The following is a 12,846-nucleotide window of genomic DNA, read 5'->3' as shown; positions in this document are numbered from 1 at the left end:
ATAGAGTTTAAAAATTCAGCAAGCCACCTATGCTGATCTCCTTGGAGATGACTATCTGCCGGAAAGACAGACTTTAAACAACATTGTGTTAAACATAGAGCAAGTTTCTAATTTCCCACCTTTTCATGCTGCTAAAGCCTTAGAAAATATGTATAAGTCCACTGAGTATATATTGTCAGACTTGAGGACATTTCTAATAAAAGATTCACATGGTAAGTGTAAAACCAGTAGGCAAAAGACCACTAACCATGTAATGAAGGATTCAGGAAAGAGAAAATAATTATATCAGACAACCTAGGTCAAAAGAAGCAAATGAGCACAAAACTTAGGCTGAGTTTCTTGCAGCCTGTACAAAACACGGTAATTCATCTTTATTTTTCCCTTTACAGCTCGTATTGTATTATGTATTGAAAGGAAATAGTAAGTTTATCAGAACAAAGAAATGTTTCTTTGTCACCAACCACTGAGAAGAAAATGTAGAGACTTAAAACAACAGACAGTGGACAGTGTGATTCACAAGACTTGCAGTACAGCTTATGACAGATGAAGGAAGGAAGGGAGGGAGGAAGGGAGGGAGGGAAGGAGGGAAGGAAGGGAAGGAGAGAGATGGATGGTCCTTTGTCACCATTTTGTTTGTCAATGTAAACTCAAGGCACACAGTTAAATTGTGGATCTTTGCAGGCATTTCTGAGAGTAGCTGGACACACCAGGTCTGTAAGTCTATGGAGGTTTGATTAGATATGAGACAGAACTCGGAAAAATCTACTGCATGATCCTGAGACTGGTGGTTCTCAAATTTACTTCCATCAAAACAGTTTTCCTATGAGTGGGACTAAGCCATTTCACTGTCTATAATCAAATGATTGCTGCCATTTTTCCACTGAAAGATTGAAAAAAAAACAAGTAAATGGGTAAAATTATTTTAGATATATGTTTTTCTAATACATATTTGTAGTAAGCCTTGCCTTCTTATGTAATCAAGTAACAAATACCAAAAGGAACAACTGTTAACTCTGGATAATACTTAACGCAACAGCTTGTTTTGAGGAGGACACTATCTTTCATTTTTTAAAAATATGTAAGATAATTATGTATTTTATGAGTAAAATTGTTCCTATTTCATATAACAAACATATCAGGATTTAATGGCTATTCCACAACCATTAGCACAGAGTAGCACATGATTTCCAGGTGCTCTGCCACATGAATCAATTTGAAAGCCTTGGTGAGCATCACTGCTAAAGTACTGGAAGTACAGGTATCCCTGACGGTGATTAGAAAGCTCTCCATTGCCTCCTGACTTTATAAGTGGGGTTAGCAAATCTGACACTTTATTATCGAAAAGAAAGATCTCAGATGCATTCTTGTCCTCACGAAGGACCTACTGCAGTGCTTGCAGGCAGTTGTTAAAAATTAGAGCTTGTGTGTCCGCTAGACTCTTTCTTATGTGCCTGACATGCTCTGAGCTTTACATCCAATATTTGTAAACCTCACCACAGCCTTGAAAGGTAGAGGGCGTTATCCTTCATATTTTATGGGTGGGGAAACTGGGCATGCAGAGGTTAATTGAATTTGGCCAAGACCACAGAGTTAAGAGTGACAGCAGAACAGCTTAAGTCTGTTCGCCTGCGCTCCTTCCTCTATGGGCACTGCCTTGCAGTAATCAAGATTTCCAAAAGCAATTTTGGGTCTGCGCAAGTACTTGAACGGTAACCTCATTGAAGTACCATAAAATATAGGATATAACCTTAGCCTTGAAATATTTTTAGGGAAAGAATTAAAAACTTTAAAAAACAAACAAACAAACAAAAACTGTTCACCTTTGAGCATAACCACATCCCAAAGAGTCACTGAGCTACTCACAGCAAGTCCCCCAGACAAGTAAACAAGGAAACCTAAATAAGTAGTTTAGTCTTCTCTGTCTGCATGCTGCTAAAAATAATGTTTTGCTTTGACATAGAATTTTTGAGAGTTTTAAATGAGATATATCTAAAGCCTTTAGTTTAGCAACATAAATGCTTTATGTTTTGGTGTCCATAACCCATGGGCTGAAAGTCATATCTATCAAGGAGGGATAATTGCCCCAGTAGATGTGATGTTTTTACTTGCATAATATCCTACTTTGAATCTTTGAGGAACTGTTTCACTAGTTATGTTGATTTGTGTCCATAGTATAGAGTAGTTATTTAAAAAATCGTTTTTTGAAAGGGATCTAAAATGTATTCATTTGGGTAAAACTCAATGAATATTTATCGATTGAAACTTAGATCAAATTTCTCTCATGCTGATTTTACCAAGCTTTAGTTAACTTGAAGACTTTCAAATAAGAATTGTGTCAGAGTAGACCCCTGGTTATTAGATATGGAGCAGCAATCAGGCTTTGTCCATTCTGAAGTAAGAGGAAAGAGATGAGGGAATAATTATGTGAACCCCATGAGCCCCACGAGTTTTTAAAAGTTTCCCAGGGCAAACCCCGTCTTAGTTCACTGGCATTAGCATTTCTGGGCATGTACTAGGAGTGTAGAGAGAATGTGCCTAGCCTCAGGGGTATCAGTGGTAAAGTTTAGAATACTTTAAAAGCAAACTTATCACTTTGACTCCTATGTTGTCCATTTCTCAGATGGAGATAAGCTGTGAAAGGCTTATTTTTAAATAATAAAACTAGCTGTTTAACTGTGTGACTAAAATTCTCCTTAGAATTAACCCATGGATTGCCCTGAAGTACTGAGCAGTGATTATAAATAAATTTTACCAAATATTGTCACTACACCTCTTCTATAGTGAAGAGAAGAATTTAGTGTAAAATTAGTTAAAATATGCAAGCCATTTAGAACAGTGCTTAACATATATTAAGTCCTCCATAAATATTGTCTATTGTTTAGAACGGTAGTTCTCAACTAGTGTGTCAAGGCACAAGTATACCCCTTCTCAGACATGCCCTGAAGTATCTGACTTTATATTTTTAAAGAATTTTTTTTTTTGTATAGCTAAACATATGGATGAAGCACACACTGATGTTTCAGTTGGCTAAAATAAGTAGTGAGAGACAGTATAATGTCAAGTCTTTGCTTGCCAAGTGGGGACATTGCCTCTTGGGTCTGTAGGAGGAGGGCCCTGAACACTCCTGATCAAAAAAGCTTATGTTCAGAAAGACATATCAGGTGGGCAGTGTGTTAATTACCACTGCTTCTTATACACACTCTGAAGACACATGGCTATATTACTGTAACTTCTTGAGAACTTTTGGAGCACAGGGCTCCCAAAGTACTTCAGAACTATCAGTTAAGAACTAGTGGGATAGGGCTTCCCTGGTGGCGCAGTGGTTGAGAATCTGCCTGCCAATGCAGGGGACACGGGTTCGAGCCCTGGCCCGGGAAGATCCCACATGCTGCGGAGCAACTTGGCCCGTGCGCCACAACTACTGAGCCTGTGCTCTAGAGCCCACGAGCCATAACTACTGAGCCCGCGAGCCACAACTACTGGATCCCGCGCGCCTAGTGCCCGTGCTCCACAACAAGAGAAGCCACCCCAACAACAAAGAGTAGCCCCCGCTCGCTGCAACTAGAGAAAGCCCGCGCAGCAACGAAGACCCAACACAGCCAAAAATAAATAAATTAAATAAATAAATTTTAAAAAAAAAGAACTAGTGGGATAAGTTCCTGTCTATAGTTATAAAAGTGATTTATTTCATGTCTTATAACTGTACTATATTAATATACATATAGCCTCAAAACAAACCTTTGTCAGACTTTTAGACCAGAGTCTAAATATGTTGGTGACATTTCCTAGGACCAGGTTTTGATGGCATGGAAATCAGAGAGTCTGAGAATGCCAAACTTCTCTAATACAGTTAAGTCATGAAAGCATAGGAAAATAAGAAGAATAGGGCATTCAGGACAAGATTCTATACCTTCCCTTTTGGCCCAAATCCTATAAATTTACTCACATAGAAACCTGCTTTTTATTTGCATTTGCTATGGCTTGTGTCTCTAATGTCATCCTTTTTGAACCAACACACACCACGTATCTGCTTATTGTTTAGATATTCTACTTAGCGCTGAAGGCTCAGATCAGTTAAAGCGATGTCAGATACTGTAATGAACACAGTAGGAAATCATTCTTCTATTGTATGGTAATTGGTTGGAACCCATGAATTACATCTAAAATGTTACTACTGTTTTTACATAGTCTTAAGTTCATAATTAGAGTAAAACTTATTAAAGTAGGTGCATCAATAGGAAAAGAAACCATTATCCTTTCAACTGAGTCTTGTTTCATAAACAGCGTATTAGCTCTTTAGTGACTAAGAAACATGGCTCATCTTTGCAGTATGTTGCCTCTATTCCTTTTTGCCCACAGATCTGAGAGGGGAGAGGTAAACTGATAGAGGAATTAAAGTTCTGAAGCAAATTAAGTTCACATTTTTGTTTAAGGATTCTAGGAACTCCAAGACTGAATCCAAATTGTTACTTAGTTTTTAACCAGAATAATAGCTCTCTTTCTATTGTAGAGTAAGGGAAAGGTTAATGTTATCTGCCCTTGGCGATTTACTAACTGACTAAATAGCCAATTGAAATGTGGGGAAGAAGGATGAAACAAACTGCATCTTTATTTATAGGGTCAGATCTTTGCATTTGGATGCTGTGGGGAAGAGACAAATTGTTACAGGAATTGGAAGCTTACTTCAAGGGGGTGTGTAGAAGGAGATGGAGGACAGAAGGAGTGAATTCTACACGCCCTCAGTGAGTAGGCCCAGCCCAGGCAGAAGACTGCCGAGGGCCTGGGTGGACCACAAGACCTTTGCTCCCCTCTGACTTCTCCCTTAGCCCTCAATCTGTTCAAAAGACAAACTGCAGGAACATAGAGGGAAATACACCACCAAACACAGCTTCCTTTTGATGTATTGTCTCCTAGCATAACCTACAGAAGATAATTCTGTTTTTCCTTTAGAATTCTTTTTATGCCAAGATGATTTTATTATAATACAAGTTTTTAAATGTATAAGTAAAAAATAAAAGTGCATTTTAAAACAAAATGACAAACTTTTCTTAGTTTGGCTCTCCTGATTTTTATTTAAAATGAAGGATCACTAAGCCTAGATTTTGCCTTACCAGTTTAAAAAAAATTAAATTCAAAAAGCAGTTCCTATAGCTCTCCCCCTCCAAACGCATGTTGCAAGCTGCATGGTTTGTTTATATACATTTTGCTTCAACTCACCAGCTTTTCTAAAACTTAAGTTGATGGTTTAGCGGGTGATGATGGGACACAAGCCTTTTGACCCACTTGTCCTCATCCCACAAATGGGACAGCAAAGGTACCTGTGTCATAGGTGTGAGGTTGTAGTGAGACGATGTGAGGCCATAGCAAGTGCTCAGATGTTGCTTTCATCACTGGCATAGCTTCATCATCATTATTAACTTATTTCTCAATTCTTTGTCCCCTTTCTACATTCTCACTTCTAGAGATTTCCTGCTTCTTACTGCCAAAGAATATTTTTGAAGCTTCCTCTTTTGGAGGTACTTTTGGTGTAGCTGACACCGGTGTGGTACAAATGCTTTGAAAATGGGTCCTGAATTCCTTTCCTAGGGCCTTTAGGGAAACTCTTGAGAGAATCAGGATAAGAAAGTTCCTGTAGTTCATCAGATCTTACCCTTTGTCTGTGTGTGATTTATGGTAATCTTATACGGGGGATACGCGACTACTTTAGAAGTACCCACTGCAGCTTTCCTGAATTCAGAGGATTGGGTGCCGTGGAAGGCAGGGATGGCTGTAGAGGAGGATGGGGTATAAACAAATGAAGTATCACAGGTCAAGTGGATGTTTGGGTGGCCGTGTCAGCACCACTGTGGACAGGAGGCCCTGAACTGGGAACTGAAAGACTAGGTTCTAGACCAAAATGACTGATACCTTCTGAGCCTCTTTTCCTTACCAAATAAGGATTTTGGATTAGATTGTCTCATAGGGCCCTTTGTGCCTTAGTATTTTGTAATTTTTTGCAACTGTCTCATCCATACTGGTGTCCACATTTTCCAGGTGTATAAGTTTAAAAAGCAACCAGGTCAGATGCCAATGTAAATCTTCATCAGGGTCAGTGAGAGACTATTTAAGAATTTCTAAGTCTCAGTAAAAGAGTGTTATTTTTCCTTCCTTCTCTGTACCCAGGCTCCATGGAAGTAAAAAGTAAAGATGCGAAGTCCGTCTTCTGTGTTTTGTCAGTTTAGGTAAAAAGAGCTTTTCCTTCCGTTTTCATAATAGAATTTTTGTGTATTTAATATAGGCAGCGATTTGGCCTCCAGCTGAGTTTAGATTTGAAAAGATGAGAATATTAAAGCTTGTCAGACAGCCCACAAACCAATTAAGTATTTCTAAGCTGACAGGATGTGGGTAGAGTTCTTTTTCTTTTCTCTACCAGTACCCCTCACAAGTAAAAAAAAAAAAAACAAAAATCAGATAAACTAGATACTCTCTTTGAAAAGGTGGTCCTGATAACAGGTAACAAGAAAGATGGCTCCACAATGAGATGAGTATGTAGGCCAGAAATTCAGACAAAAGTATTTCAAGGGTCTTAGAACAGTGCTGTCCGACAGAACATTCTGTCATGATGGAAATGTGCTGCTCTGTCCAGTATGGCAGCCGCAAGTCACACGTGGCTGATGGTGGCTAATGTGACTAGGGTCTGAACTTTAGATTTTATTTCATTGTAATTATTTTTAATTTTAATAGCCACCTGTGGCTAATGGCTTGGACAGTACAGGACAAGAAAAAGAATAGATTTTGACACATTTTCATGTATCAAAAAAAGAGACAGCCAAAGAGCATGAGATCGCTGGAGTTGTGGAGGGCTGATTTGGGACTAAGAAAATCTGAAGAGCTCTCCTGTGGAATACAATCAGATTTCTACTTTGTTGTTCCAAAGGAAAAAAAGAAGACCACTTGGGAGTGATTGCAGGGCAACGCACTGAGGCTCAGCATAAAATACTTCCTTACAGTTAGTCATATGAAATTATAATCAGCTGTCTTAAAATGTAAGGACGTCCCCCAGTTCTGAGAGTACTCAAGGTCAGGCCTAGTGACAGTATGGCAGGGACCTGCAGTTTCCTCGTCAGTAAAATGAAGATGATAATACTTGTCCCACCCTCCCCCAAGATTGTCACTCAGCGCACTGAGAATTAGATGAAATACTGTTTTTATAAGTGCTCTGAAACTATCAAGACATTTTATTAAGCATGACTGATATTAGGTTAAAGACAGTGATTAAAGGACTTTAGGAACTTGGAGTCACCTTAAGGCTGCTTGTTCTGAAACAAGCAAAAAGATTCTCTTCAGGATCCTGAACCAAAGCCCCGTAGTTTTGACAGTAAATATGCCCCCCATGAATATGATAAGTGGCATCGGTCATTCAGTCATTGATCTTAAATTTTTCAGTGGTTATTTCATCTGGAGAGGATGCTGAAGCTGGCACTGTTGCCTTTCCAAATACCCAGAAAATTCCTGATAATAAGCAAATGGATGAACTCACAGTAGTTCGACCATAGTATATGCCCTCGTTGCTGAGACACCTGGTTCGGGCTTGTAGCATCAATCAGCCTTTGCAGCCTGCTGGTTCCTCCTGTTGGATGTAACGGATTCATGGAAAAGGAGCCTTGTAGGTAATGTCACAGCAGTGGCCTGAAATTGCAAAGAATTTCTACCAGCCTCATGAACCAGGGCATGGCATGGAATACATTGGCCCTGCTTATCCTCTCGTGGAGACGTGGGAACGGCAGGACTGTGGCTGTGGAGCTCAGCCGCCCATCGGTGGGGCTAAGGCTCCCACAAAGAACTCCCACGGAATTCATTAGCCGCATTTCAGCACTGGAGCTGGAACCTCTTACATCGTAGGAGTGACGGTTCAGAAAAATAACGATGCCCCTTAGGTTATTACTGATAGACCCTGCTTTCTTTTTAAGCAGGAAGACATTTCCTTGTCCTGTCTCTTGTTAAAATGATAAGTGCACAGCACTCTCATTAGGATGTAGCCCCTCAGCTCCCAAGGACGTGAGGAGTTTTCCTTTCCTTCCTTTTCTGCTGCCTCCCAGGTCGTCTCATTGCTACATTTTGAGTAGACAATTATGTACTAATAAAAGCTACAAATAAGGGACACTGGACAACCCCCATCTTACATACTGGCATTTGGTCCTTCTCTTCCATATCCTTCCCTGGAGAGTAATGATACCCACCTGGACACAAAGCTGGTGGAATTAAAATTCAGCCCTGATTCACAGATGGCTGCCTTCGTCCATGGCACGTGTGCGCATCTAGATGTTCTTGCACATGCTTTCCTGGCAGCCAAGATGGATGCGTGCGTAGGTTAAATTGCTGGAGAAAATCAACTTTCTTCACCAGTTGCATCTGATACAAATTTCTGAGTCTGGCTGGGCCTTGGTGCTGAGTATTCCCTCATTTTCACCATTTCCACAGTGGTTGCTTCAGACTTTTTCCTCTCATCTTGAATCCTCCATTCCAGACTTTCCTATCATACCTCATTATCTATAGATAGCCTTTCCAAGAATATCAAGGATGTCCAAAAAGATCATCCTTGACTTCCACCTCCTCCATTTAACATTTTTTGTCAGACTCGTTATTCATGTTTACATCACTCCCTCTGCTGTCAGGCAAAACGTGTTCTTTTTCCCAAGGTCAAAACCGTGTTCTTCAGCCAACCCCTACTGTCTCCTCCATGGCTTTGTCACATCAATCATTCCTTTCCCTTTGTCTTAATACCCACTAACTCCTTCACCACTTCCTTCCCTCTCAGCATGTGAACTTGAGCAAGTCTTCTCCATCTTAAAAAAAAAAAAAAAACTAGTTCCATTTTGAGTCTTTCCTCCCCTTCAAAGTCAAGACATTTTATACTTGCTGTCATCCTTTCTTCTTAACCTCTGAAAATTATATCCTATTGTGCTAATAATGTCATTTCTTAATACCCACCAATGACTCGCTAATCGCAAAGTCCAGTAGAGGATGGTGGCCTTCTGCCTGGCTGATTGCACGTTCCCCCTCGGAGCTGCCATCCCATGGCTGTCCTGATCCTGCCCAGTCCTCTTTCTCATCCTCGTCACTGTTTTTATCAGGTTCTCCCCTCTTTCTCCTCAAATATATAAGAATCCCAGTGTTAATAGAGAATGTCACTTAATAGCAGCAAATCCTGGCTCCACCACTTATTTAGCTGTGGAAACCTGAGTAAGTTACTTAATGTTTCTGAGGATGTTTCCTCATAGATTCTTCAGAAAAAGGATAAAGGATAAAAGTAGCAAAGTGAGGTTAAAAGTAGCAAACGCATGCCAAGTACTTAGCGCAGGTCCTAGCTCACTGCTTCTTACTTTGCCTTTTTTTGCTCCCACTGCCCATGCCCTCACTTTCCATCTTTATCCTTTCTGCTCTTGGCCTCCCCTCTGGAGCCCCCAAAGCCACATCATCAACCACCTGCTGGATGCCTTCCTCAAATAGAAATCATCATTTCTTTCACCCAAAGTAAGTTTCTCATTCCCCAACGCAGCTCGACAGTCTCTCAGGTCTGAAGCACAGACGTCCGTTTCACCTCCAGTGTCTCTCTCACCCTCACACCCAGCCAGTCAACAAGTCATGCCAGTTCCAGCCCCCTGGATTTTTGGCTCTGGAACTTTCTTTTGATTCTAAAAGCCACAGTCGGGACTTCCCTGATGGCTCAGTGGTTAGGAACCTGCCTGCCAATGCAGGGGACACGAGTTCGATCCCTGGTCCGGGAAGATCCCACGTGCCATAGAGCAACTAAAAACTACTGAGCCTGTGCTCTAGAGCCCGTGAGCCACAACTACTGAGCCCGCATGCCACAACTACTGAAGCCCATGCACCTAGAGCCCGTGCTCCGCAACAAGAGAAGCCACCGCAATGAGAAGCCCGCACACCACAATAAAGAGTAGCCCCTGCTCACCACAACTAGAGAAAGACTGCGTGCAGCAACGAAGACCCAACACAGCCAAAAAATAAGTAAAATCAATTTTAAAAAATTTCAAAAATAAAAGCCACAATCATGGTTAAGTCTCCTTTTACCTCCAGCTTAGATTATTGTTCTGGCCTCCGAAGAAGTCCCCCCTCTCTATTCCACTGTAAACATTCTTCCTAAAATGGTATACATGTGATCACGTCATTACCAGCTCAGATCGTTCTCTGTGGTACTTCCTGTTACTGTTAACTTTGGACTGAAGGTTAGCCAGTCTGTGGTTCAGGGGTAGAGCAGGAGAAATGGTCGATGCTCTGCACAGAGTCAACTCATTAAAAGCTGAATAAATGTACTATAAAATAAAGAAAATCAGTAGTGTAACGAGATGTAATGCCAGAAGAACTGCTTTGGTGATAAATGGTTGATTAAGTAAAGCTTAGCTCTCAATGGATATATCCTCAGAATTAGTTATGGAATGAAATAGATAACTTGATCATTCTTCACTTGAAGCCTATCGGAAGAGGGCGATGGATTGGATGATTAAGCGGGGATCTCAGCTGGAAGTCAACAGGCTGTCTTCTGCTCCCACCCAGCCAGCGCGAGGTCACCCTCTGTACACCTCTCCTTGCAACCCGCGCTGAAGGGGCCAGGGCTCCATCCTTGCTACGCGTTTTTTGATCCTGAGACCACCGTGGAGCTCCAAAGGAGTTCCCTGCCAAACCTAGCGCAAGAATGAAACTGGGTCTCCAGAAAAACCGTGTGATACCTTGTACTGCAGGTCTTTTGTGGACACAGAAAGCATACTTGCTGGTGTCCCTGGGTTTGTCCCCCCTCCCACCCCCACCATGCCTCACACCCTCTCTCCCACCCCTGACCCTCAACACTCTGGGCAAGAAAACAGTGATGTTTCTTCGCCTGGCAGCGTGTTCTGTGTGAGAAGAGGCCAGCGGAAGGGGGTTTGATGTGTGAGTGACAGGTCCCCCAGGTAACGCCGCTGGGGAGTGCTTGATCTGACTGCTTTGAAGCTGGGAGCCCACAGGTCACACTGGAGACATTTGCTGCTGGGCATGGCTTTCATCCTTGTTTATCTTCTTTTTTAAAAAAACCCTTCCTGAGGTTTGGGGGGGGGGTTGTTGTTGGGTTATTTTGGGGGCTTTGTTTTTTGTGTTTTTGGGTACAAATGGGTATTTTTTCCTGAGAGAGAGAGAGAGGGAATGTGTGTGTGTGTGTGTGTGTGTGTGTGTGTGTGTGTGTCTATTGGCAAGAGCATTTGTATATTCCTTTTATTGTTTCTTGTCACTGCAGGGAAAGGTTGTAACCTTTTGATGCAGATTGTGAATCTTAATGAATTCATCACTTGCCATGGGAAAGAGATGCTTGTTCAAAGAGTGGGGAAACATTTTCTTTTTCTAACAATATTAACAGGAACATTGTATAGAAAATAATAACTAATCTTTTGAGCACCTACTGCGTGTTACCTACCATTTTAAACACTTCACGTATTAACTTATTTAGTCCTCAGTAGAAGCCATTATTGTTGGTTTTCCCATTGACATTTGAGGAAACAAGAGCAGAGGGAAGTTAAGTCCTTTGCCTGAGGCTGTACATTCAGGAAACGAGGGGCCCAGGGCTCAGACTCAGGTTGGGGTTCTAGTGGCAGCAGTGTTCATCCTACTGCTTTCCAGCCTCGAAAACGATTGGTGCGCATAAGCATGGAGCGCTGAGGACTTACTAGATGTTCCCTCAGGCTGGTACCCAGGACGTGGCCTCTGCCTTCAAGGTCATTACTGTCTAGTGGTTAGAGGAGAGGGCTGAGTCTGTCTTGTTTACTGATGTATCTCCATTGCTGGGCGCAGTGTCAGGCACGTACGTGGGAGGCAGTCAATAAAATTTTGTTGAATTGAGTCAATATAGGCTCCAAAAGGTTAATTTAGCTTGTGAATGATCGAGATTGAATCGTGATCAGTTAACATTATAGGGTGGCCATGACCTGCCACCTTTAGAAACACCAGTGGGAAAAAAGTTTGGCAGTGTTTGGATCGCTGTTCTTACCTGCTGTGGTATTTTTTTCTTTTTATAGATTTATTTTATTTATTTTTGGCTGCTTTGGGTCTTCGTTGCTGCTTGCGGGCTTTCTGTAGTTGCGGGGGCTACTCTTTGTTGCAGTGTGTGGGCTTCTCATTGTGGTGACTTCTTTTGTTGGGGAGCACGGGCTCTAGGCGCGTGGGCTCAGTAGTTGTGTATCGTGGACTAGAGCGCAGACTCAGTAGTTGTGGCTCACAGGCTTAGTTGCTCTGCTGCACGTGGGATCTTCCCAGACCAGGGCTCAAACCCGTGTCCCCTGCGTTGGGAGGCAGATTCCTAACCACTGCGCCCCCAGGGAAGCCCCCTGCCGTGGTATTTATAAAGCTCTCTCAAGGGTTACGTGGGGGCTCCCTAGCTCCTGTATGATTTATAAATCTATTACGCATGTCACAAAGATTTTCATGCTGGAGAACCATCAGATGCACTCATTGAAGTAATGTAATGTTGTGAGAAAAGGAAGATGATTAATTCAAAGGTGGGACATAGGACAGAGGTGGGCGGGGCCTGGAGGACAGTGAGGGTGACGCAGCAAAGGCGTGAGCTAGAGTGGAGGCACGAGAGGTGGAGGAGGAGGCAGGCGCAGGGCAGGCTGTACAGGGGCCGTGAGCCGGAACTCTGACTGGACAGGAGCATCGAGGCAAAGCATGAAACGTTGCTCAGAAAAGCTTGAGTACAGGGGTCCATCAATGACCTTAAACCTAAAGACTTAAGAACTCTGAAACTATGGGCCTGTGGCTTATAAGCTGTCATTTCAGGTTGACTGAGTTTCGATTAGGAAAGGGTTTTCAGGCCACCCCCGC

General features: G+C 42.2%; 1 protein-coding gene across 4 annotated transcripts in view; it reads left to right on the top strand.

The window, feature by feature from the left end:
* Positions 1 to 12,846, top strand: part of AUTS2 (activator of transcription and developmental regulator AUTS2) — a 1,122,616-nt gene that overhangs the window by 678,959 nt on the left and 430,811 nt on the right. The gene's annotated exons all lie outside the window — the stretch shown is intronic.

The sequence above is a fragment of the Balaenoptera ricei genome, chromosome 15 (genome assembly GCF_028023285.1).
Source record: "Balaenoptera ricei isolate mBalRic1 chromosome 15, mBalRic1.hap2, whole genome shotgun sequence".
NCBI lineage: Eukaryota > Metazoa > Chordata > Mammalia > Artiodactyla > Balaenopteridae > Balaenoptera > Balaenoptera ricei.
The sequence above is the reverse complement of the archived record's forward strand: the minus strand, read 5'-3'. Positions and strand labels throughout refer to the sequence as shown.